Source organism: Brachyhypopomus gauderio, unplaced genomic scaffold (assembly GCF_052324685.1).
Source record: "Brachyhypopomus gauderio isolate BG-103 unplaced genomic scaffold, BGAUD_0.2 sc119, whole genome shotgun sequence".
Taxonomy (NCBI): Eukaryota; Metazoa; Chordata; class Actinopteri; order Gymnotiformes; family Hypopomidae; genus Brachyhypopomus; species Brachyhypopomus gauderio.
This window is the reverse complement of record NW_027506940.1, coordinates 241,401-263,988: the sequence shown is the minus strand read 5'-3', so window position 1 is coordinate 263,988 and position 22,588 is coordinate 241,401. Positions and strand designations below refer to the sequence as shown.

General features: G+C 43.3%; 43 non-coding genes across 43 annotated transcripts; all 43 read left to right on the top strand.

The window, feature by feature from the left end:
• The first annotated feature begins 378 nt into the window (after positions 1–378).
• On the top strand, positions 379–451 carry trnav-cac (transfer RNA valine (anticodon CAC)). Its single transcript has one exon. It is a non-coding gene; the product is annotated as a tRNA-Val (tRNA).
• A 437-nt stretch (positions 452–888) lies between these two features.
• Positions 889–961, top strand: trnav-cac (transfer RNA valine (anticodon CAC)). Its single transcript has one exon. It is a non-coding gene; the product is annotated as a tRNA-Val (tRNA).
• Positions 962–1,398: 437 nt separating this feature from the next.
• Positions 1,399–1,471, top strand: trnav-uac (transfer RNA valine (anticodon UAC)). Its single transcript has one exon. It is a non-coding gene; the product is annotated as a tRNA-Val (tRNA).
• A 949-nt stretch (positions 1,472–2,420) lies between these two features.
• On the top strand, positions 2,421–2,493 carry trnav-cac (transfer RNA valine (anticodon CAC)). The gene has a single exon. It is a non-coding gene; the product is annotated as a tRNA-Val (tRNA).
• Positions 2,494–2,930: 437 nt separating this feature from the next.
• trnav-cac (transfer RNA valine (anticodon CAC)) lies at positions 2,931–3,003 on the top strand. The gene has a single exon. It is a non-coding gene; the product is annotated as a tRNA-Val (tRNA).
• A 437-nt stretch (positions 3,004–3,440) lies between these two features.
• trnav-cac (transfer RNA valine (anticodon CAC)) lies at positions 3,441–3,513 on the top strand. The gene has a single exon. It is a non-coding gene; the product is annotated as a tRNA-Val (tRNA).
• Positions 3,514–3,950: 437 nt separating this feature from the next.
• trnav-cac (transfer RNA valine (anticodon CAC)) lies at positions 3,951–4,023 on the top strand. The gene has a single exon. It is a non-coding gene; the product is annotated as a tRNA-Val (tRNA).
• Positions 4,024–4,462: 439 nt separating this feature from the next.
• On the top strand, positions 4,463–4,535 carry trnav-uac (transfer RNA valine (anticodon UAC)). Its single transcript has one exon. It is a non-coding gene; the product is annotated as a tRNA-Val (tRNA).
• A 437-nt stretch (positions 4,536–4,972) lies between these two features.
• trnav-cac (transfer RNA valine (anticodon CAC)) lies at positions 4,973–5,045 on the top strand. The gene has a single exon. It is a non-coding gene; the product is annotated as a tRNA-Val (tRNA).
• A 437-nt stretch (positions 5,046–5,482) lies between these two features.
• trnav-cac (transfer RNA valine (anticodon CAC)) lies at positions 5,483–5,555 on the top strand. Its single transcript has one exon. It is a non-coding gene; the product is annotated as a tRNA-Val (tRNA).
• A 437-nt stretch (positions 5,556–5,992) lies between these two features.
• Positions 5,993–6,065, top strand: trnav-cac (transfer RNA valine (anticodon CAC)). The gene has a single exon. It is a non-coding gene; the product is annotated as a tRNA-Val (tRNA).
• Positions 6,066–6,502: 437 nt separating this feature from the next.
• trnav-cac (transfer RNA valine (anticodon CAC)) lies at positions 6,503–6,575 on the top strand. Its single transcript has one exon. It is a non-coding gene; the product is annotated as a tRNA-Val (tRNA).
• Positions 6,576–7,012: 437 nt separating this feature from the next.
• On the top strand, positions 7,013–7,085 carry trnav-cac (transfer RNA valine (anticodon CAC)). Its single transcript has one exon. It is a non-coding gene; the product is annotated as a tRNA-Val (tRNA).
• Positions 7,086–7,522: 437 nt separating this feature from the next.
• Positions 7,523–7,595, top strand: trnav-cac (transfer RNA valine (anticodon CAC)). Its single transcript has one exon. It is a non-coding gene; the product is annotated as a tRNA-Val (tRNA).
• Positions 7,596–8,032: 437 nt separating this feature from the next.
• On the top strand, positions 8,033–8,105 carry trnav-cac (transfer RNA valine (anticodon CAC)). The gene has a single exon. It is a non-coding gene; the product is annotated as a tRNA-Val (tRNA).
• A 437-nt stretch (positions 8,106–8,542) lies between these two features.
• trnav-cac (transfer RNA valine (anticodon CAC)) lies at positions 8,543–8,615 on the top strand. The gene has a single exon. It is a non-coding gene; the product is annotated as a tRNA-Val (tRNA).
• A 437-nt stretch (positions 8,616–9,052) lies between these two features.
• trnav-cac (transfer RNA valine (anticodon CAC)) lies at positions 9,053–9,125 on the top strand. The gene has a single exon. It is a non-coding gene; the product is annotated as a tRNA-Val (tRNA).
• Positions 9,126–9,562: 437 nt separating this feature from the next.
• trnav-cac (transfer RNA valine (anticodon CAC)) lies at positions 9,563–9,635 on the top strand. The gene has a single exon. It is a non-coding gene; the product is annotated as a tRNA-Val (tRNA).
• A 437-nt stretch (positions 9,636–10,072) lies between these two features.
• Positions 10,073–10,145, top strand: trnav-cac (transfer RNA valine (anticodon CAC)). The gene has a single exon. It is a non-coding gene; the product is annotated as a tRNA-Val (tRNA).
• Positions 10,146–10,582: 437 nt separating this feature from the next.
• trnav-cac (transfer RNA valine (anticodon CAC)) lies at positions 10,583–10,655 on the top strand. Its single transcript has one exon. It is a non-coding gene; the product is annotated as a tRNA-Val (tRNA).
• Positions 10,656–11,092: 437 nt separating this feature from the next.
• Positions 11,093–11,165, top strand: trnav-uac (transfer RNA valine (anticodon UAC)). Its single transcript has one exon. It is a non-coding gene; the product is annotated as a tRNA-Val (tRNA).
• A 437-nt stretch (positions 11,166–11,602) lies between these two features.
• On the top strand, positions 11,603–11,675 carry trnav-cac (transfer RNA valine (anticodon CAC)). Its single transcript has one exon. It is a non-coding gene; the product is annotated as a tRNA-Val (tRNA).
• Positions 11,676–12,112: 437 nt separating this feature from the next.
• Positions 12,113–12,185, top strand: trnav-cac (transfer RNA valine (anticodon CAC)). Its single transcript has one exon. It is a non-coding gene; the product is annotated as a tRNA-Val (tRNA).
• A 437-nt stretch (positions 12,186–12,622) lies between these two features.
• Positions 12,623–12,695, top strand: trnav-cac (transfer RNA valine (anticodon CAC)). The gene has a single exon. It is a non-coding gene; the product is annotated as a tRNA-Val (tRNA).
• Positions 12,696–13,132: 437 nt separating this feature from the next.
• trnav-cac (transfer RNA valine (anticodon CAC)) lies at positions 13,133–13,205 on the top strand. The gene has a single exon. It is a non-coding gene; the product is annotated as a tRNA-Val (tRNA).
• A 439-nt stretch (positions 13,206–13,644) lies between these two features.
• trnav-uac (transfer RNA valine (anticodon UAC)) lies at positions 13,645–13,717 on the top strand. The gene has a single exon. It is a non-coding gene; the product is annotated as a tRNA-Val (tRNA).
• Positions 13,718–14,154: 437 nt separating this feature from the next.
• On the top strand, positions 14,155–14,227 carry trnav-cac (transfer RNA valine (anticodon CAC)). The gene has a single exon. It is a non-coding gene; the product is annotated as a tRNA-Val (tRNA).
• Positions 14,228–14,664: 437 nt separating this feature from the next.
• On the top strand, positions 14,665–14,737 carry trnav-uac (transfer RNA valine (anticodon UAC)). Its single transcript has one exon. It is a non-coding gene; the product is annotated as a tRNA-Val (tRNA).
• A 437-nt stretch (positions 14,738–15,174) lies between these two features.
• trnav-cac (transfer RNA valine (anticodon CAC)) lies at positions 15,175–15,247 on the top strand. The gene has a single exon. It is a non-coding gene; the product is annotated as a tRNA-Val (tRNA).
• Positions 15,248–15,684: 437 nt separating this feature from the next.
• On the top strand, positions 15,685–15,757 carry trnav-cac (transfer RNA valine (anticodon CAC)). Its single transcript has one exon. It is a non-coding gene; the product is annotated as a tRNA-Val (tRNA).
• Positions 15,758–16,194: 437 nt separating this feature from the next.
• trnav-cac (transfer RNA valine (anticodon CAC)) lies at positions 16,195–16,267 on the top strand. Its single transcript has one exon. It is a non-coding gene; the product is annotated as a tRNA-Val (tRNA).
• A 437-nt stretch (positions 16,268–16,704) lies between these two features.
• On the top strand, positions 16,705–16,777 carry trnav-cac (transfer RNA valine (anticodon CAC)). The gene has a single exon. It is a non-coding gene; the product is annotated as a tRNA-Val (tRNA).
• Positions 16,778–17,216: 439 nt separating this feature from the next.
• trnav-uac (transfer RNA valine (anticodon UAC)) lies at positions 17,217–17,289 on the top strand. The gene has a single exon. It is a non-coding gene; the product is annotated as a tRNA-Val (tRNA).
• A 437-nt stretch (positions 17,290–17,726) lies between these two features.
• Positions 17,727–17,799, top strand: trnav-cac (transfer RNA valine (anticodon CAC)). Its single transcript has one exon. It is a non-coding gene; the product is annotated as a tRNA-Val (tRNA).
• Positions 17,800–18,236: 437 nt separating this feature from the next.
• trnav-cac (transfer RNA valine (anticodon CAC)) lies at positions 18,237–18,309 on the top strand. The gene has a single exon. It is a non-coding gene; the product is annotated as a tRNA-Val (tRNA).
• A 437-nt stretch (positions 18,310–18,746) lies between these two features.
• On the top strand, positions 18,747–18,819 carry trnav-cac (transfer RNA valine (anticodon CAC)). Its single transcript has one exon. It is a non-coding gene; the product is annotated as a tRNA-Val (tRNA).
• A 437-nt stretch (positions 18,820–19,256) lies between these two features.
• Positions 19,257–19,329, top strand: trnav-cac (transfer RNA valine (anticodon CAC)). Its single transcript has one exon. It is a non-coding gene; the product is annotated as a tRNA-Val (tRNA).
• A 437-nt stretch (positions 19,330–19,766) lies between these two features.
• trnav-cac (transfer RNA valine (anticodon CAC)) lies at positions 19,767–19,839 on the top strand. Its single transcript has one exon. It is a non-coding gene; the product is annotated as a tRNA-Val (tRNA).
• Positions 19,840–20,276: 437 nt separating this feature from the next.
• On the top strand, positions 20,277–20,349 carry trnav-cac (transfer RNA valine (anticodon CAC)). The gene has a single exon. It is a non-coding gene; the product is annotated as a tRNA-Val (tRNA).
• A 437-nt stretch (positions 20,350–20,786) lies between these two features.
• trnav-cac (transfer RNA valine (anticodon CAC)) lies at positions 20,787–20,859 on the top strand. The gene has a single exon. It is a non-coding gene; the product is annotated as a tRNA-Val (tRNA).
• A 437-nt stretch (positions 20,860–21,296) lies between these two features.
• trnav-cac (transfer RNA valine (anticodon CAC)) lies at positions 21,297–21,369 on the top strand. The gene has a single exon. It is a non-coding gene; the product is annotated as a tRNA-Val (tRNA).
• Positions 21,370–21,808: 439 nt separating this feature from the next.
• trnav-cac (transfer RNA valine (anticodon CAC)) lies at positions 21,809–21,881 on the top strand. Its single transcript has one exon. It is a non-coding gene; the product is annotated as a tRNA-Val (tRNA).
• A 439-nt stretch (positions 21,882–22,320) lies between these two features.
• On the top strand, positions 22,321–22,393 carry trnav-uac (transfer RNA valine (anticodon UAC)). Its single transcript has one exon. It is a non-coding gene; the product is annotated as a tRNA-Val (tRNA).
• Positions 22,394–22,588: the final 195 nt, after the last annotated feature.

Sequence of the window (22,588 nt, the reverse complement as noted above, 5' to 3'; positions counted from 1 at the left end):
GCTATCGGGGAGCGCTTGCCTTTAGATCCTCAAAGTGAGCTGTCAGTCTCATGTGATCGATACAGGAATGTTCTAACTCGCCATGTACCTTGATAGCAGTACTAATGCAGCCGGTTCAATCAAAATGAAACTCAGTGGAAACTTACCTAGTGCTTTGTCATGTTGTCTCCCAACATAGAAAATTCATGCTACTCGGTTGATTTGTAGACGTTTGTGTTATAAAGGTATCGAATGATGTCAACATTTGGTGTTTGGATGTGAATGTTTTGTCTTAAAGCAGAGTAGACCTACTGCTTAGCCATTGTTGACATGATGACTTCCATGCTCTGATAGAATGAGGAAACGCCCACGAGAGATGTGCCCATTGAGACAAGCAAGGTTTCTGTAGTGTAGTGGTCATCACGTTTGCCTCACACGCGAAAGGTCCCTGGTTCGATACCAGGCAGAAACATGCTTCTTGATAGAATGACAAACACCACTGCTGTTTCGTGATTTGTTGCCAGTGTAAAGGCTATCGGGGAGCGCTTGCCTTTAGATCCTCAAAGTGAGCTGTTAGTCTCATGTGATCGATACAGGAATGTTCTAAATCGCCATGTACCTTGATAGCAGTACTAATGCAGCCGGTTCAATCAAAATGAAACTCAGTGGAAACTTACCTAGTGCTTTGTCATGTTGTCTCCCAACATAGAAAACTCATGCTACTCGGTTGATTTGTAGACGTTTGTGTTATAAAGGTATCGAATGATGTCAACATTTGGTGTTTGGATGTGAATGTTTTGTCTTAAAGCAGAGTAGACCTACTGCTTAGCCATTGTTGACATGATGACTTCCATGCTCTGATTGTATGAGGAAACGCCCACGAGAGATGTGCCCATTCAGACAAGCAAGGTTTCTGTAGTGTAGTGGTCATCACGTTCGCCTCACACGCGAAAGGTCCCTGGTTCGATACCAGGCAGAAACATGCTTCTTGATAGAATGACAAACACCACTGCTGTTTAGTGATTTGTTGCCAGTGTAAAGGCTATCGGGGAGCGCTTGCCTTTAGATCCTCAAAGTGAGCTGTCAGTCTCATGTGATCGATACAGGAATGTTTTAAATCGCCATGTACCTTGATAGCAGTACTAATGCAGCCGGTTCTATCAAAATGAAACTCAGTGGAAACTTACCTAGTGCTTTGTCATGTTGTCTCCCAACGTAGAAAACTCATGCTACTCGGTTGATTTGTAGACGTTTTTGTTATAAAGGGATCGAATGATGTCAACATTTGGTGTTTGGATGTGAATGTTTTGTCTTAAAGCAGAGTAGACCTACTGCTTAGGCATTGTTGACATGATGACTTCCATGCTCTGATTGTATGAGGAAACGCCCACGAGAGATGTGGCCATTCAGACAAGCAAGGTTTCTGTAGTGTAGTGGTCATCACGTTCGCCTTACACGCGAAAGGTCCCTGGTTCGATACCAGGCAGAAACATGCTTCTTGATAGAATGACAAACACCACTGCTGTTTAGTGATTTGTTGCTAGTGTAAAGGCTATCGGGGAGCGCTTGCCTTTAGATCCTCAAAGTGAGCTGTCAGTCTCATGTGATCGATACAGGAATCTTCTAAATCGCCATGTACCTTGATAGCAGTACTAATGCAGCCGGTTCAATCAAAATGAAACTCAGTGGAAACTTACCTAGTGCTTTGTCATGTTGTCTCCCAACATAGAAAATTCATGCTACTCGGTTGATTTGTAGACGTTTGTGTTATAAAGGTATCGAATGATGTCAACATTTGGTGTTTGGATGTGAATGTTTTGTCTTAAAGCAGAGTAGACCTACTGCTTAGCCATTGTTGACATGATGACTTCCATGCTCTGATAGAATGAGGAAACGCCCACGAGAGATGTGCCCATTGAGACAAGCAAGGTTTCTGTAGTGTAGTGGTCATCTCGTTCGCCTCACACGCGAAAGGTCCCTGGTTCGATACCAGGCAGAAACATGCTTCTTGATAGAATGACAAACACACCACTGCTGTTTAGTCGTTTGTTGCCAGTGTAAAGGCTATCGTGGAGCTCTTCCCTTTAGAACCTCAAAGTGAGCTGTCAGTCTCATGTGATCAATACAGGAATGTTTTAAATCGCCATGTACCTTGATAGCAGTACTAATGCAGCTGGTTCTATCAAAATGAAACTCAGTGGAAACTTACCTAGTGCTTTGTCATGTTGTCTCCCAACGTAGAAAACTCATGCTACTCGGTTGATTTGTAGACGTTTGTGTTATAAAGGGATCGAATGATGTCAACATTTGGTGTTTGGATGTGAATGTTTTGTCTTAAAGCAGAGTAGACCTACTGCTTAGCCATTGTTGACATGATGACTTCCATGCTCTGATTGTATGAGGAAACGCCCACGAGAGATGTGGCCATTCAGACAAGCAAGGTTTCTGTAGTGTAGTGGTCATCACGTTCGCCTCACACGTGAAAGGTCCCTGGTTCGATACCAGGCAGAAACATGCTTCTTGATAGAATGACAAACACCACTGCTGTTTAGTGATTTGTTGCCAGTGTAAAGGCTATCGGGGAGCGCTTGCCTTTAGATCCTCAAAGTGAGCTGTCAGTCTCATGTGATCGATACAGGAATGTTCTAAATCGCCATGTACCTTGATAGCAGTACTAATGTAGCCAGTTCAATCAAAATGAAACTCAGTGGAAACGTACCTAGTGCTTTGTCATGTTGTCTCCCAACATAGAAAACTCATGCTACTCGGTTGATTTGTAGACGTTTGTGTTATAAAGGTATCGAATGATGTCAACATTTGGTGTTTGGATGTGAATGTTTTGTCTTAAAGCAGAGTAGACCTACTGCTTAGCCATTGTTGACATGATGACTTCCATGCTCTGATAGAATGAGGAAACGCCCACGAGAGATGTGCCCATTAAGACAAGCAAGGTTTCTGTAGTGTAGTGGTCATCACTTTCGCCTCACACGCGAAAGGTCCCTGGTTCGATACCAGGCAGAAACATGCTTCTTGATAGAATGACAAACACCACTGCTGTTTCGTGATTTGTTGTCAGTGTAAAGGCTATCGGGGAGCGCTTGCCTTTAGATCCTCAAAGTGAGCTGTCAGTCTCATGTGATCGATACAGGAATGTTCTAAATCGCCATGTACCTTGATAGCAGTACTAATGTAGCCAGTTCAATCAAAATGAAACTCAGTGGAAACGTACCTAGTGCTTTGTCATGTTGTCTCCCAACATAGAAAACTCATGCTACTCGGTTGATTTGTAGACGTTTGTGTTATAAAGGTATCGAATGATGTCAACATTTGGTGTTTGGATGTGAATGTTTTGTCTTAAAGCAGAGTAGACCTACTGCTTAGCCATTGTTGACATGATGACTTCCATGCTCTGATTGTATGAGGAAACGCCCACGAGAGATGTGCCCATTCAGACAAGCAAGGTTTCTGTAGTGTAGTGGTCATCACGTTCGCCTCACACGCGAAAGGTCCCTGGTTCGATACCAGGCAGAAACATGCTTCTTGATAGAATGACAAACACCACTGCTGTTTAGTGATTTGTTGCCAGTGTAAAGGCTATCGGGGAGCGCTTACCTTTAGATCCTCAAAGTGAGCTGTCAGTCTCATGTGATCGATACAGGAATGTTCTAAATCGCCATGTTCCTTGATAGCAGTACTAATGTAGCCAGTTCAATCAAAATGAAACTCAGTGGAAACGTACCTAGTGCTTTGTCATGTTGTCTCCCAACATAGAAAACTCATGCTACTCGGTTGATTTGTAGACGTTTGTGTTATAAAGGTATCGAATGATGTCAACATTTGGTGTTTGGATGTGAATGTTTTGTCTTAAAGCAGAGTAGACCTACTGCTTAGCCATTGTTGACATGATGACTTCCATGCTCTGATTGTATGAGGAAACGCCCACGAGAGATGTGCCCATTGAGACTAGCAAGGTTTCTGTAGTGTAGTGGTCATCACGTTCGCCTCACACGCGAAAGGTCCCTGGTTCGATACCAGGCAGAAACATGCTTCTTGATAGAATGACAAACACACCACTGCTGTTTAGTCGTTTGTTGCCAGTGTAAAGGCTATCGGGGAGCTCTTCCCTTTAGAACCTCAAAGTGAGCTGTCAGTCTCATGTGATCGATACAGGAATGTTTTAAATCGCCATGTACCTTGATAGCAGTACTAATGCAGCCGGTTCTATCAAAATGAAACTCAGTGGAAACTTACCTAGTGCTTTGTCATGTTGTCTCCCAACGTAGAAAACTCATGCTACTCGGTTGATTTGTAGACGTTTGTGTTATAAAGGGATCGAATGATGTCAACATTTGGTGTTTGGATGTGAATGTTTTGTCTTAAAGCAGAGTAGACCTACTGCTTAGGCATTGTTGACATGATGACTTCCATGCTCTGATTGTATGAGGAAACGCCCACGAGAGATGTGCCCATTCAGACAAACAAGGTTTCTGTAGTGTAGTGGTCATCACGTTCGCCTTACACGCGAAAGGTCCCTGGTTCGATACCAGGCAGAAACATGCTTCTTGATAGAATGACAAACACCACTGCTGTTTAGTGATTTGTTGCCAGTGTAAAGGCTATCGGGGAGCGCTTGCCTTTAGATCCTCAAAGTGAGCTGTCAGTCTCATGTGATCGATACAGGAATGTTCTAAATCGCCATGTACCTTGATAGCAGTACTAATGCAGCCGGTTCAATCAAAATGAAACTCAGTGGAAACTTACCTAGTGCTTTGTCATGTTGTCTCCCAACATAGAAAATTCATGCTACTCGGTTGATTTGTAGACGTTTGTGTTATAAAGGTATCGAATGATGTCAACATTTGGTGTTTGGATGTGAATGTTTTGTCTTAAAGCAGAGTAGACCTACTGCTTAGCCATTGTTGACATGATGACTTCCATGCTCTGATAGAATGAGGAAACGCCCACGAGAGATGTGCCCATTGAGACAAGCAAGGTTTCTGTAGTGTAGTGGTCATCACGTTCGCCTCACACGCGAAAGGTCCCTGGTTCGATACCAGGCAGAAACATGCTTCTTGATAGAATGACAAACACCACTGCTGTTTCGTGATTTGTTGCCAGTGTAAAGGCTATCGGGGAGCGCTTGCCTTTAGATCCTCAAAGTGAGCTGTTAGTCTCATGTGATCGATACAGGAATGTTCTAAATCGCCATGTACCTTGATAGCAGTACTAATGCAGCCGGTTCAATCAAAATGAAACTCAGTGGAAACTTACCTAGTGCTTTGTCATGTTGTCTCCCAACATAGAAAACTCATGCTACTCGGTTGATTTGTAGACGTTTGTGTTATAAAGGTATCGAATGATGTCAACATTTGGTGTTTGGATGTGAATGTTTTGTCTTAAAGCAGAGTAGACCTACTGCTTAGCGATTGTTGACATGATGACTTCCATGCTCTGATTGTATGAGGAAACGCCCACGAGAGATGTGGCCATTCAGACAAGCAAGGTTTCTGTAGTGTAGTGGTCATCACGTTCGCCTCACATGCGAAAGGTCCCTGGTTCGATACCAGGCAGAAACATGCTTCTTGATAGAATGACTAACACCACTGCTGTTTAGTGATTTGTTGCCAGTGTAAAGGCTATCGGGGAGCGCTTGCCTTTAGATCCTTAAAGTGAGCTGTCAGTCTCATGTGATCGATACAGGAATGTTCTAAATCGCCATGTACCTTGATAGCAGTACTAATGCAGCCGGTTCAATCAAAATGAAACTCAGTGGAAACTTACCTAGTGCTTTGTCATGTTGTCTCCCAACATAGAAAACTCATGCTACTCGGTTGATTTGTAGACGTTTGTGTTATAAAGGTATCGAATGATGTCAACATTTGGTGTTTGGATGTGAATGTTTTGTCTTAAAGCAGAGTAGACCTACTGCTTAGCCATTGTTGACATGATGACTTCCATGCTCTGATAGAATGAGGAAACGCCCACGAGAGATGTGCCCATTAAGACAAGCAAGGTTTCTGTAGTGTAGTGGTCATCACGTTCGCCTCACACGCGAAAGGTCCCTGGTTCGATACCAGGCAGAAACATGCTTCTTGATAGAATGACAAACACCACTGCTGTTTCGTGATTTGTTGCCAGTGTAAAGGCTATCGGGGAGCGCTTGCCTTTAGATCCTCAAAGTGAGCTGTCAGTCTCATGTGATCGATACAGGAATGTTCTAAATCGCCATGTACCTTGATAGCAGTACTAATGTAGCCAGTTCAATCAAAATGAAACTCAGTGGAAACGTACCTAGTGCTTTGTCATGTTGTCTCCCAACATAGAAAACTCATGCTACTCGGTTGATTTGTAGACGTTTGTGTTATAAAGGTATCGAATGATGTCAACATTTGGTGTTTGGATGTGAATGTTTTGTCTTAAAGCAGAGTAGACCTACTGCTTAGCCATTGTTGACATGATGACTTCCATGCTCTGATAGAATGAGGAAACGCCCACGAGAGATGTGCCCATTGAGACAAGCAAGGTTTCTGTAGTGTAGTGGTCATCACGTTCGCCTCACACGCGAAAGGTCCCTGGTTCGATACCAGGCAGAAACATGCTTCTTGATAGAATGACAAACACCACTGCTGTTTCGTGATTTGTTGCCAGTGTAAAGGCTATCGGGGAGCGCTTGCCTTTAGATCCTCAAAGTGAGCTGTTAGTCTCATGTGATCGATACAGGAATGTTCTAAATCGCCATGTACCTTGATAGCAGTACTAATGCAGCCGGTTCAATCAAAATGAAACTCAGTGGAAACTTACCTAGTGCTTTGTCATGTTGTCTCCCAACATAGAAAACTCATGCTACTCGGTTGATTTGTAGACGTTTGTGTTATAAAGGTATCGAATGATGTCAACATTTGGTGTTTGGATGTGAATGTTTTGTCTTAAAGCAGAGTAGACCTACTGCTTAGCGATTGTTGACATGATGACTTCCATGCTCTGATTGTATGAGGAAACGCCCACGAGAGATGTGGCCATTCAGACAAGCAAGGTTTCTGTAGTGTAGTGGTCATCACGTTCGCCTCACATGCGAAAGGTCCCTGGTTCGATACCAGGCAGAAACATGCTTCTTGATAGAATGACTAACACCACTGCTGTTTAGTGATTTGTTGCCAGTGTAAAGGCTATCGGGGAGCGCTTGCCTTTAGATCCTTAAAGTGAGCTGTCAGTCTCATGTGATCGATACAGGAATGTTCTAAATCGCCATGTACCTTGATAGCAGTACTAATGCAGCCGGTTCAATCAAAATGAAACTCAGTGGAAACTTACCTAGTGCTTTGTCATGTTGTCTCCCAACATAGAAAACTCATGCTACTCGGTTGATTTGTAGACGTTTGTGTTATAAAGGTATCGAATGATGTCAACATTTGGTGTTTGGATGTGAATGTTTTGTCTTAAAGCAGAGTAGACCTACTGCTTAGCCATTGTTGACATGATGACTTCCATGCTCTGATAGAATGAGGAAACGCCCACGAGAGATGTGCCCATTAAGACAAGCAAGGTTTCTGTAGTGTAGTGGTCATCACGTTCGCCTCACACGTGAAAGGTCCCTGGTTCGATACCAGGCAGAAACATGCTTCTTGATAGAATGACAAACACCACTGCTGTTTCGTGATTTGTTGCCAGTGTAAAGGCTATCGGGGAGCGCTTGCCTTTAGATCCTCAAAGTGAGCTGTCAGTCTCATGTGATCGATACAGGAATGTTCTAAATCGCCATGTACCTTGATAGCAGTACTAATGTAGCCAGTTCAATCAAAATGAAACTCAGTGGAAACGTACCTAGTGCTTTGTCATGTTGTCTCCCAACATAGAAAACTCATGCTACTCGGTTGATTTGTAGACGTTTGTGTTATAAAGGTATCGAATGATGTCAACATTTGGTGTTTGGATGTGAATGTTTTGTCTTAAAGCAGAGTAGACCTACTGCTTAGCCATTGTTGACATGATGACTTCCATGCTCTGATAGAATGAGGAAACGCCCACGAGAGATGTGCCCATTAAGACAAGCAAGGTTTCTGTAGTGTAGTGGTCATCACTTTCGCCTCACACGCGAAAGGTCCCTGGTTCGATACCAGGCAGAAACATGCTTCTTGATAGAATGACAAACACCACTGCTGTTTCGTGATTTGTTGCCAGTGTAAAGGCTATCGGGGAGCGCTTGCCTTTAGATCCTCAAAGTGAGCTGTCAGTCTCATGTGATCGATACAGGAATGTTCTAAATCGCCATGTACCTTGATAGCAGTACTAATGTAGCCAGTTCAATCAAAATGAAACTCAGTGGAAACGTACCTAGTGCTTTGTCATGTTGTCTCCCAACATAGAAAACTCATGCTACTCGGTTGATTTGTAGACGTTTGTGTTATAAAGGTATCGAATGATGTCAACATTTGGTGTTTGGATGTGAATGTTTTGTCTTAAAGCAGAGTAGACCTACTGCTTAGCCATTGTTGACATGATGACTTCCATGCTCTGATAGAATGAGGAAACGCCCACGAGAGATGTGCCCATTGAGACAAGCAAGGTTTCTGTAGTGTAGTGGTCATCACGTTCGCCTCACACGCGAAAGGTCCCTGGTTCGATACCAGGCAGAAACATGCTTCTTGATAGAATGACAAACACCACTGCTGTTTCGTGATTTGTTGCCAGTGTAAAGGCTATCGGGGAGCGCTTGCCTTTAGATCCTCAAAGTGAGCTGTTAGTCTCATGTGATCGATACAGGAATGTTCTAAATCGCCATGTACCTTGATAGCAGTACTAATGCAGCCGGTTCAATCAAAATGAAACTCAGTGGAAACTTACCTAGTGCTTTGTCATGTTGTCTCCCAACATAGAAAACTCATGCTACTCGGTTGATTTGTAGACGTTTGTGTTATAAAGGTATCGAATGATGTCAACATTTGGTGTTTGGATGTGAATGTTTTGTCTTAAAGCAGAGTAGACCTACTGCTTAGCGATTGTTGACATGATGACTTCCATGCTCTGATTGTATGAGGAAACGCCCACGAGAGATGTGGCCATTCAGACAAGCAAGGTTTCTGTAGTGTAGTGGTCATCACGTTCGCCTCACATGCGAAAGGTCCCTGGTTCGATACCAGGCAGAAACATGCTTCTTGATAGAATGACTAACACCACTGCTGTTTAGTGATTTGTTGCCAGTGTAAAGGCTATCGGGGAGCGCTTGCCTTTAGATCCTTAAAGTGAGCTGTCAGTCTCATGTGATCGATACAGGAATGTTCTAAATCGCCATGTACCTTGATAGCAGTACTAATGCAGCCGGTTCAATCAAAATGAAACTCAGTGGAAACTTACCTAGTGCTTTGTCATGTTGTCTCCCAACATAGAAAACTCATGCTACTCGGTTGATTTGTAGACGTTTGTGTTATAAAGGTATCGAATGATGTCAACATTTGGTGTTTGGATGTGAATGTTTTGTCTTAAAGCAGAGTAGACCTACTGCTTAGCCATTGTTGACATGATGACTTCCATGCTCTGATAGAATGAGGAAACGCCCACGAGAGATGTGCCCATTAAGACAAGCAAGGTTTCTGTAGTGTAGTGGTCATCACGTTCGCCTCACACGCGAAAGGTCCCTGGTTCGATACCAGGCAGAAACATGCTTCTTGATAGAATGACAAACACCACTGCTGTTTCGTGATTTGTTGCCAGTGTAAAGGCTATCGGGGAGCGCTTGCCTTTAGATCCTCAAAGTGAGCTGTCAGTCTCATGTGATCGATACAGGAATGTTCTAAATCGCCATGTACCTTGATAGCAGTACTAATGTAGCCAGTTCAATCAAAATGAAACTCAGTGGAAACGTACCTAGTGCTTTGTCATGTTGTCTCCCAACATAGAAAACTCATGCTACTCGGTTGATTTGTAGACGTTTGTGTTATAAAGGTATCGAATGATGTCAACATTTGGTGTTTGGATGTGAATGTTTTGTCTTAAAGCAGAGTAGACCTACTGCTTAGCCATTGTTGACATGATGACTTCCATGCTCTGATAGAATGAGGAAACGCCCACGAGAGATGTGCCCATTAAGACAAGCAAGGTTTCTGTAGTGTAGTGGTCATCACTTTCGCCTCACACGCGAAAGGTCCCTGGTTCGATACCAGGCAGAAACATGCTTCTTGATAGAATGACAAACACCACTGCTGTTTCGTGATTTGTTGCCAGTGTAAAGGCTATCGGGGAGCGCTTGCCTTTAGATCCTCAAAGTGAGCTGTCAGTCTCATGTGATCGATACAGGAATGTTCTAAATCGCCATGTACCTTGATAGCAGTACTAATGTAGCCAGTTCAATCAAAATGAAACTCAGTGGAAACGTACCTAGTGCTTTGTCATGTTGTCTCCCAACATAGAAAACTCATGCTACTCGGTTGATTTGTAGACGTTTGTGTTATAAAGGTATCGAATGATGTCAACATTTGGTGTTTGGATGTGAATGTTTTGTCTTAAAGCAGAGTAGACCTACTGCTTAGCCATTGTTGACATGATGACTTCCATGCTCTGATTGTATGAGGAAACGCCCACGAGAGATGTGCCCATTCAGACAAGCAAGGTTTCTGTAGTGTAGTGGTCATCACGTTCGCCTCACACGCGAAAGGTCCCTGGTTCGATACCAGGCAGAAACATGCTTCTTGATAGAATGACAAACACCACTGCTGTTTAGTGATTTGTTGCCAGTGTAAAGGCTATCGGGGAGCGCTTACCTTTAGATCCTCAAAGTGAGCTGTCAGTCTCATGTGATCGATACAGGAATGTTCTAAATCGCCATGTTCCTTGATAGCAGTACTAATGTAGCCAGTTCAATCAAAATGAAACTCAGTGGAAACGTACCTAGTGCTTTGTCATGTTGTCTCCCAACATAGAAAACTCATGCTACTCGGTTGATTTGTAGACGTTTGTGTTATAAAGGTATCGAATGATGTCAACATTTGGTGTTTGGATGTGAATGTTTTGTCTTAAAGCAGAGTAGACCTACTGCTTAGCCATTGTTGACATGATGACTTCCATGCTCTGATTGTATGAGGAAACGCCCACGAGAGATGTGCCCATTGAGACTAGCAAGGTTTCTGTAGTGTAGTGGTCATCACGTTCGCCTTACACGCGAAAGGTCCCTGATTCGATACCAGGCAGAAACATGCTTCTTGATAGAATGACAAACACCACTGCTGTTTAGTGATTTGTTGCCAGTGTAAAGGCTATCGGGGAGCGCTTGCCTTTAGATCCTCAAAGTGAGCTGTCAGTCTCATGTGATCGATACAGGAATGTTCTAAATCGCCATGTACCTTGATAGCAGTACTAATGCAGCCGGTTCAATCAAAATGAAACTCAGTGGAAACTTACCTAGTGCTTTGTCATGTTGTCTCCCAACATAGAAAATTCATGCTACTCGGTTGATTTGTAGACGTTTGTGTTATAAAGGTATCGAATGATGTCAACATTTGGTGTTTGGATGTGAATGTTTTGTCTTAAAGCAGAGTAGACCTACTGCTTAGCCATTGTTGACATGATGACTTCCATGCTCTGATAGAATGAGGAAACGCCCACGAGAGATGTGCCCATTGAGACAAGCAAGGTTTCTGTAGTGTAGTGGTCATCACGTTCGCCTCACACGCGAAAGGTCCCTGGTTCGATACCAGGCAGAAACATGCTTCTTGATAGAATGACAAACACCACTGCTGTTTCGTGATTTGTTGCCAGTGTAAAGGCTATCGGGGAGCGCTTGCCTTTAGATCCTCAAAGTGAGCTGTTAGTCTCATGTGATCGATACAGGAATGTTCTAAATCGCCATGTACCTTGATAGCAGTACTAATGCAGCCGGTTCAATCAAAATGAAACTCAGTGGAAACTTACCTAGTGCTTTGTCATGTTGTCTCCCAACATAGAAAACTCATGCTACTCGGTTGATTTGTAGACGTTTGTGTTATAAAGGTATCGAATGATGTCAACATTTGGTGTTTGGATGTGAATGTTTTGTCTTAAAGCAGAGTAGACCTACTGCTTAGCGATTGTTGACATGATGACTTCCATGCTCTGATTGTATGAGGAAACGCCCACGAGAGATGTGGCCATTCAGACAAGCAAGGTTTCTGTAGTGTAGTGGTCATCACGTTCGCCTCACATGCGAAAGGTCCCTGGTTTGATACCAGGCAGAAACATGCTTCTTGATAGAATGACTAACACCACTGCTGTTTAGTGATTTGTTGCCAGTGTAAAGGCTATCGGGGAGCGCTTGCCTTTAGATCCTTAAAGTGAGCTGTCAGTCTCATGTGATCGATACAGGAATGTTCTAAATCGCCATGTACCTTGATAGCAGTACTAATGCAGCCGGTTCAATCAAAATGAAACTCAGTGGAAACTTACCTAGTGCTTTGTCATGTTGTCTCCCAACATAGAAAACTCATGCTACTCGGTTGATTTGTAGACGTTTGTGTTATAAAGGTATCGAATGATGTCAACATTTGGTGTTTGGATGTGAATGTTTTGTCTTAAAGCAGAGTAGACCTACTGCTTAGCCATTGTTGACATGATGACTTCCATGCTCTGATAGAATGAGGAAACGCCCACGAGAGATGTGCCCATTAAGACAAGCAAGGTTTCTGTAGTGTAGTGGTCATCACGTTCGCCTCACACGCGAAAGGTCCCTGGTTCGATACCAGGCAGAAACATGCTTCTTGATAGAATGACAAACACCACTGCTGTTTCGTGATTTGTTGCCAGTGTAAAGGCTATCGGGGAGCGCTTGCCTTTAGATCCTCAAAGTGAGCTGTCAGTCTCATGTGATCGATACAGGAATGTTCTAAATCGCCATGTACCTTGATAGCAGTACTAATGTAGCCAGTTCAATCAAAATGAAACTCAGTGGAAACGTACCTAGTGCTTTGTCATGTTGTCTCCCAACATAGAAAACTCATGCTACTCGGTTGATTTGTAGACGTTTGTGTTATAAAGGTATCGAATGATGTCAACATTTGGTGTTTGGATGTGAATGTTTTGTCTTAAAGCAGAGTAGACCTACTGCTTAGCCATTGTTGACATGATGACTTCCATGCTCTGATTGTATGAGGAAACGCCCACGAGAGATGTGCCCATTGAGACTAGCAAGGTTTCTGTAGTGTAGTGGTCATCACGTTCGCCTCACACGCGAAAGGTCCCTGGTTCGATACCAGGCAGAAACATGCTTCTTGATAGAATGACAAACACACCACTGCTGTTTAGTCGTTTGTTGCCAGTGTAAAGGCTATCGGGGAGCTCTTCCCTTTAGAACCTCAAAGTGAGCTGTCAGTCTCATGTGATCGATACAGGAATGTTTTAAATCGCCATGTACCTTGATAGCAGTACTAATGCAGCCGGTTCTATCAAAATGAAACTCAGTGGAAACTTACCTAGTGCTTTGTCATGTTGTCTCCCAACGTAGAAAACTCATGCTACTCGGTTGATTTGTAGACGTTTGTGTTATAAAGGGATCGAATGATGTCAACATTTGGTGTTTGGATGTGAATGTTTTGTCTTAAAGCAGAGTAGACCTACTGCTTAGGCATTGTTGACATGATGACTTCCATGCTCTGATTGTATGAGGAAACGCCCACGAGAGATGTGCCCATTCAGACAAACAAGGTTTCTGTAGTGTAGTGGTCATCACGTTCGCCTTACACGCGAAAGGTCCCTGGTTCGATACCAGGCAGAAACATGCTTCTTGATAGAATGACAAACACCACTGCTGTTTAGTGATTTGTTGCCAGTGTAAAGGCTATCGGGGAGCGCTTGCCTTTAGATCCTCAAAGTGAGCTGTCAGTCTCATGTGATCGATACAGGAATGTTCTAAATCGCCATGTACCTTGATAGCAGTACTAATGCAGCCGGTTCAATCAAAATGAAACTCAGTGGAAACTTACCTAGTGCTTTGTCATGTTGTCTCCCAACATAGAAAATTCATGCTACTCGGTTGATTTGTAGACGTTTGTGTTATAAAGGTATCGAATGATGTCAACATTTGGTGTTTGGATGTGAATGTTTTGTCTTAAAGCAGAGTAGACCTACTGCTTAGCCATTGTTGACATGATGACTTCCATGCTCTGATAGAATGAGGAAACGCCCACGAGAGATGTGCCCATTGAGACAAGCAAGGTTTCTGTAGTGTAGTGGTCATCACGTTCGCCTCACACGCGAAAGGTCCCTGGTTCGATACCAGGCAGAAACATGCTTCTTGATAGAATGACAAACACCACTGCTGTTTCGTGATTTGTTGCCAGTGTAAAGGCTATCGGGGAGCGCTTGCCTTTAGATCCTCAAAGTGAGCTGTTAGTCTCATGTGATCGATACAGGAATGTTCTAAATCGCCATGTACCTTGATAGCAGTACTAATGCAGCCGGTTCAATCAAAATGAAACTCAGTGGAAACTTACCTAGTGCTTTGTCATGTTGTCTCCCAACATAGAAAACTCATGCTACTCGGTTGATTTGTAGACGTTTGTGTTATAAAGGTATCGAATGATGTCAACATTTGGTGTTTGGATGTGAATGTTTTGTCTTAAAGCAGAGTAGACCTACTGCTTAGGCATTGTTGACATGATGACTTCCATGCTCTGATTGTATGAGGAAACGCCCACGAGAGATGTGCCCATTCAGACAAACAAGGTTTCTGTAGTGTAGTGGTCATCACGTTCGCCTTACACGCGAAAGGTCCCTGGTTCGATACCAGGCAGAAACATGCTTCTTGATAGAATGACAAACACCACTGCTGTTTAGTGATTTGTTGCCAGTGTAAAGGCTATCGGGGAGCGCTTGCCTTTAGATCCTCAAAGTGAGCTGTCAGTCTCATGTGATCGATACAGGAATGTTCTAAATCGCCATGTACCTTGATAGCAGTACTAATGCAGCCGGTTCAATCAAAATGAAACTCAGTGGAAACTTACCTAGTGCTTTGTCATGTTGTCTCCCAACATAGAAAATTCATGCTACTCGGTTGATTTGTAGACGTTTGTGTTATAAAGGTATCGAATGATGTCAACATTTGGTGTTTGGATGTGAATGTTTTGTCTTAAAGCAGAGTAGACCTACTGCTTAGCCATTGTTGACATGATGACTTCCATGCTCTGATAGAATGAGGAAACGCCCACGAGAGATGTGCCCATTGAGACAAGCAAGGTTTCTGTAGTGTAGTGGTCATCACGTTCGCCTCACACGCGAAAGGTCCCTGGTTCGATACCAGGCAGAAACATGCTTCTTGATAGAATGACAAACACCACTGCTGTTTCGTGATTTGTTGCCAGTGTAAAGGCTATCGGGGAGCGCTTGCCTTTAGATCCTCAAAGTGAGCTGTTAGTCTCATGTGATCGATACAGGAATGTTCTAAATCGCCATGTACCTTGATAGCAGTACTAATGCAGCCGGTTCAATCAAAATGAAACTCAGTGGAAACTTACCTAGTGCTTTGTCATGTTGTCTCCCAACATAGAAAACTCATGCTACTCGGTTGATTTGTAGACGTTTGTGTTATAAAGGTATCGAATGATGTCAACATTTGGTGTTTGGATGTGAATGTTTTGTCTTAAAGCAGAGTAGACCTACTGCTTAGCGATTGTTGACATGATGACTTCCATGCTCTGATTGTATGAGGAAACGCCCACGAGAGATGTGGCCATTCAGACAAGCAAGGTTTCTGTAGTGTAGTGGTCATCACGTTCGCCTCACATGCGAAAGGTCCCTGGTTCGATACCAGGCAGAAACATGCTTCTTGATAGAATGACTAACACCACTGCTGTTTAGTGATTTGTTGCCAGTGTAAAGGCTATCGGGGAGCGCTTGCCTTTAGATCCTTAAAGTGAGCTGTCAGTCTCATGTGATCGATACAGGAATGTTCTAAATCGCCATGTACCTTGATAGCAGTACTAATGCAGCCGGTTCAATCAAAATGAAACTCAGTGGAAACTTACCTAGTGCTTTGTCATGTTGTCTCCCAACATAGAAAACTCATGCTACTCGGTTGATTTGTAGACGTTTGTGTTATAAAGGTATCGAATGATGTCAACATTTGGTGTTTGGATGTGAATGTTTTGTCTTAAAGCAGAGTAGACCTACTGCTTAGCCATTGTTGACATGATGACTTCCATGCTCTGATAGAATGAGGAAACGCCCACGAGAGATGTGCCCATTAAGACAAGCAAGGTTTCTGTAGTGTAGTGGTCATCACGTTCGCCTCACACGCGAAAGGTCCCTGGTTCGATACCAGGCAGAAACATGCTTCTTGATAGAATGACAAACACCACTGCTGTTTCGTGATTTGTTGCCAGTGTAAAGGCTATCGGGGAGCGCTTGCCTTTAGATCCTCAAAGTGAGCTGTCAGTCTCATGTGATCGATACAGGAATGTTCTAAATCGCCATGTACCTTGATAGCAGTACTAATGTAGCCAGTTCAATCAAAATGAAACTCAGTGGAAACGTACCTAGTGCTTTGTCATGTTGTCTCCCAACATAGAAAACTCATGCTACTCGGTTGATTTGTAGACGTTTGTGTTATAAAGGTATCGAATGATGTCAACATTTGGTGTTTGGATGTGAATGTTTTGTCTTAAAGCAGAGTAGACCTACTGCTTAGCCATTGTTGACATGATGACTTCCATGCTCTGATTGTATGAGGAAACGCCCACGAGAGATGTGCCCATTGAGACTAGCAAGGTTTCTGTAGTGTAGTGGTCATCACGTTCGCCTCACACGCGAAAGGTCCCTGGTTCGATACCAGGCAGAAACATGCTTCTTGATAGAATGACAAACACACCACTGCTGTTTAGTCGTTTGTTGCCAGTGTAAAGGCTATCGGGGAGCTCTTCCCTTTAGAACCTCAAAGTGAGCTGTCAGTCTCATGTGATCGATACAGGAATGTTTTAAATCGCCATGTACCTTGATAGCAGTACTAATGCAGCCGGTTCTATCAAAATGAAACTCAGTGGAAACTTACCTAGTGCTTTGTCATGTTGTCTCCCAACGTAGAAAACTCATGCTACTCGGTTGATTTGTAGACGTTTGTGTTATAAAGGGATCGAATGATGTCAACATTTGGTGTTTGGATGTGAATGTTTTGTCTTAAAGCAGAGTAGACCTACTGCTTAGGCATTGTTGACATGATGACTTCCATGCTCTGATTGTATGAGGAAACGCCCACGAGAGATGTGCCCATTCAGACAAACAAGGTTTCTGTAGTGTAGTGGTCATCACGTTCGCCTTACACGCGAAAGGTCCCTGGTTCGATACCAGGCAGAAACATGCTTCTTGATAGAATGACAAACACCACTGCTGTTTAGTGATTTGTTGCCAGTGTAAAGGCTATCGGGGAGCGCTTGCCTTTAGATCCTCAAAGTGAGCTGTCAGTCTCATGTGATCGATACAGGAATGTTCTAAATCGCCATGTACCTTGATAGCAGTACTAATGCAGCCGGTTCAATCAAAATGAAACTCAGTGGAAACTTACCTAGTGCTTTGTCATGTTGTCTCCCAACATAGAAAATTCATGCTACTCGGTTGATTTGTAGACGTTTGTGTTATAAAGGTATCGAATGATGTCAACATTTGGTGTTTGGATGTGAATGTTTTGTCTTAAAGCAGAGTAGACCTACTGCTTAGCCATTGTTGACATGATGACTTCCATGCTCTGATAGAATGAGGAAACGCCCACGAGAGATGTGCCCATTGAGACAAGCAAGGTTTCTGTAGTGTAGTGGTCATCACGTTCGCCTCACACGCGAAAGGTCCCTGGTTCGATACCAGGCAGAAACATGCTTCTTGATAGAATGACAAACACCACTGCTGTTTCGTGATTTGTTGCCAGTGTAAAGGCTATCGGGGAGCGCTTGCCTTTAGATCCTCAAAGTGAGCTGTTAGTCTCATGTGATCGATACAGGAATGTTCTAAATCGCCATGTACCTTGATAGCAGTACTAATGCAGCCGGTTCAATCAAAATGAAACTCAGTGGAAACTTACCTAGTGCTTTGTCATGTTGTCTCCCAACATAGAAAACTCATGCTACTCGGTTGATTTGTAGACGTTTGTGTTATAAAGGTATCGAATGATGTCAACATTTGGTGTTTGGATGTGAATGTTTTGTCTTAAAGCAGAGTAGACCTACTGCTTAGCGATTGTTGACATGATGACTTCCATGCTCTGATTGTATGAGGAAACGCCCACGAGAGATGTGGCCATTCAGACAAGCAAGGTTTCTGTAGTGTAGTGGTCATCACGTTCGCCTCACATGCGAAAAGTCCCTGGTTCGATACCAGGCAGAAACATGCTTCTTGATAGAATGACTAACACCACTGCTGTTTAGTGATTTGTTGCCAGTGTAAAGGCTATCGGGGAGCGCTTGCCTTTAGATCCTTAAAGTGAGCTGTCAGTCTCATGTGATCGATACAGGAATGTTCTAAATCGCCATGTACCTTGATAGCAGTACTAATGCAGCCGGTTCAATCAAAATGAAACTCAGTGGAAACTTACCTAGTGCTTTGTCATGTTGTCTCCCAACATAGAAAACTCATGCTACTCGGTTGATTTGTAGACGTTTGTGTTATAAAGGTATCGAATGATGTCAACATTTGGTGTTTGGATGTGAATGTTTTGTCTTAAAGCAGAGTAGACCTACTGCTTAGCCATTGTTGACATGATGACTTCCATGCTCTGATAGAATGAGGAAACGCCCACGAGAGATGTGCCCATTAAGACAAGCAAGGTTTCTGTAGTGTAGTGGTCATCACGTTCGCCTCACACGCGAAAGGTCCCTGGTTCGATACCAGGCAGAAACATGCTTCTTGATAGAATGACAAACACCACTGCTGTTTCGTGATTTGTTGCCAGTGTAAAGGCTATCGGGGAGCGCTTGCCTTTAGATCCTCAAAGTGAGCTGTCAGTCTCATGTGATCGATACAGGAATGTTCTAAATCGCCATGTACCTTGATAGCAGTACTAATGTAGCCAGTTCAATCAAAATGAAACTCAGTGGAAACGTACCTAGTGCTTTGTCATGTTGTCTCCCAACATAGAAAACTCATGCTACTCGGTTGATTTGTAGACGTTTGTGTTATAAAGGTATCGAATGATGTCAACATTTGGTGTTTGGATGTGAATGTTTTGTCTTAAAGCAGAGTAGACCTACTGCTTAGCCATTGTTGACATGATGACTTCCATGCTCTGATTGTATGAGGAAACGCCCACGAGAGATGTGCCCATTCAGACAAGCAAGGTTTCTGTAGTGTAGTGGTCATCACGTTCGCCTCACACGCGAAAGGTCCCTGGTTCGATACCAGGCAGAAACATGCTTCTTGATAGAATGACAAACACCACTGCTGTTTAGTGATTTGTTGCCAGTGTAAAGGCTATCGGGGAGCGCTTGCCTTTAGATCCTCAAAGTGAGCTGTCAGTCTCATGTGATCGATACAGGAATGTTCTAAATCGCCATGTACCTTGATAGCAGTACTAATGTAGCCAGTTCAATCAAAATGAAACTCAGTGGAAACGTACCTAGTGCTTTGTCATGTTGTCTCCCAACATAGAAAACTCATGCTACTCGGTTGATTTGTAGACGTTTGTGTTATAAAGGTATCGAATGATGTCAACATTTGGTGTTTGGATGTGAATGTTTTGTCTTAAAGCAGAGTAGACCTACTGCTTAGCCATTGTTGACATGATGACTTCCATGCTCTGATTGTATGAGGAAACGCCCACGAGAGATGTGCCCATTCAGACAAGCAAGGTTTCTGTAGTGTAGTGGTCATCACGTTCGCCTCACACGCGAAAGGTCCCTGGTTCGATACCAGGCAGAAACATGCTTCTTGATAGAATGACAAACACCACTGCTGTTTAGTGATTTGTTGCCAGTGTAAAGGCTATCGGGGAGCGCTTGCCTTTAGATCCTCAAAGTGAGCTGTCAGTCTCATGTGATCGATACAGGAATGTTTTAAATCGCCATGTACCTTGATAGCAGTACTAATGCAGCCGGTTCTATCAAAATGAAACTCAGTGGAAACTTACCTAGTGCTTTGTCATGTTGTCTCCCAACGTAGAAAACTCATGCTACTCGGTTGATTTGTAGACGTTTGTGTTATAAAGGTATCGAATGATGTCAACATTTGGTGTTTGGATGTGAATGTTTTGTCTTAAAGCAGAGTAGACCTACTGCTTAGCCATTGTTGACATGATGACTTCCATGCTCTGATAGAATGAGGAAACGCCCACGAGAGATGTGCCCATTAAGACAAGCAAGGTTTCTGTAGTGTAGTGGTCATCACTTTCGCCTCACACGCGAAAGGTCCCTGGTTCGATACCAGGCAGAAACATGCTTCTTGATAGAATGACAAACACCACTGCTGTTTCGTGATTTGTTGCCAGTGTAAAGGCTATCGGGGAGCGCTTGCCTTTAGATCCTCAAAGTGAGCTGTCAGTCTCATGTGATCGATACAGGAATGTTCTAAATCGCCATGTACCTTGATAGCAGTACTAATGTAGCCAGTTCAATCAAAATGAAACTCAGTGGAAACGTGCCTAGTGCTTTGTCATGTTGTCTCCCAACGTAGAAAACTCATGCTACTCGGTTGATTTGTAGACGTTTGTGTTATAAAGGTATCGAATGATGTCAACATTTGGTGTTTGGATGTGAATGTTTTGTCTTAAAGCAGAGTAGACCTACTGCTTAGCCATTGTTGACATGATGACTTCCATGCTCTGATTGTATGAGGAAACGCCCACGAGAGATGTGCCCATTCAGACAAGCAAGGTTTCTGTAGTGTAGTGGTCATCACGTTCGCCTCACACGTGAAAGGTCCCTGGTTCGATACCAGGCAGAAACATGCTTCTTGATAGAATGACAAACACCACTGCTGTTTAGTGATTTGTTGCCAGTGTAAAGGCTATCGGGGAGCGCTTGCCTTTAGATCCTCAAAGTGAGCTGTCAGTCTCATGTGATCGATACAGGAATGTTCTAAATCGCCATCTACCTTGATAGCAGTACTAATGTAGCCAGTTCAATCAAAATGAAACTCAGTGGAAACGTACCTAGTGCTTTGTCATGTTGTCTCCCAACATAGAAAACTCATGCTACTCGGTTGATTTGTAGACGTTTGTGTTATAAAGGTATCGAATGATGTCAACATTTGGTGTTTGGATGTGAATGTTTTGTCTTAAAGCAGAGTAGACCTACTGCTTAGCCATTGTTGACATGATGACTTCCATGCTCTGATTGTATGAGGAAACGCCCACGAGAGATGTGCCCATTGAGACTAGCAAGGTTTCTGTAGTGTAGTGGTCATCACGTTCGCCTCACACGCGAAAGGTCCCTGGTTCGATACCAGGCAGAAACATGCTTCTTGATAGAATGACAAACACACCACTGCTGTTTAGTCGTTTGTTGCCAGTGTAAAGGCTATCGGGGAGCTCTTCCCTTTAGAACCTCAAAGTGAGCTGTCAGTCTCATGTGATCGATACAGGAATGTTTTAAATCGCCATGTACCTTGATAGCAGTACTAATGCAGCCGGTTCTATCAAAATGAAACTCAGTGGAAACTTACCTAGTGCTTTGTCATGTTGTCTCCCAACGTAGAAAACTCATGCTACTCGGTTGATTTGTAGACGTTTGTGTTATAAAGGGATCGAATGATGTCAACATTTGGTGTTTGGATGTGAATGTTTTGTCTTAAAGCAGAGTAGACCTACTGCTTAGGCATTGTTGACATGATGACTTCCATGCTCTGATTGTATGAGGAAACGCCCACGAGAGATGTGCCCATTCAGACAAACAAGGTTTCTGTAGTGTAGTGGTCATCACGTTCGCCTCACACGCGAAAGGTCCCTGGTTCGATACCAGGCAGAAACATGCTTCTTGATAGAATGACAAACACACCACTGCTGTTTAGTCGTTTGTTGCCAGTGTAAAGGCTATCGGGGAGCTCTTCCCTTTAGAACCTCAAAGTGAGCTGTCAGTCTCATGTGATCGATACAGGAATGTTTTAAATCGCCATGTACCTTGATAGCAGTACTAATGCAGCCGGTTCTATCAAAATGAAACTCAGTGGAAACTTACCTAGTGCTTTGTCATGTTGTCTCCCAACGTAGAAAACTCATGCTACTCGGTTGATTTGTAGACGTTTGTGTTATAAAGGGATCGAATGATGTCAACATTTGGTGTTTGGATGTGAATGTTTTGTCTTAAAGCAGAGTAGACCTACTGCTTAGGCATTGTTGACATGATGACTTCCATGCTCTGATTGTATGAGGAAACGCCCACGAGAGATGTGCCCATTCAGACAAACAAGGTTTCTGTAGTGTAGTGGTCATCACGTTCGCCTTACACGCGAAAGGTCCCTGGTTCGATACCAGGCAGAAACATGCTTCTTGATAGAATGACAAACACCACTGCTGTTTAGTGATTTGTTGCCAGTGTAAAGGCTATCGGGGAGCGCTTGCCTTTAGATCCTCAAAGTGAGCTGTCAGTCTCATGTGATCGATACAGGAATGTTCTAACTCGCCATGTACCTTGATAGCAGTACTAATGCAGCCGGTTCAATCAAAATGAAACTCAGT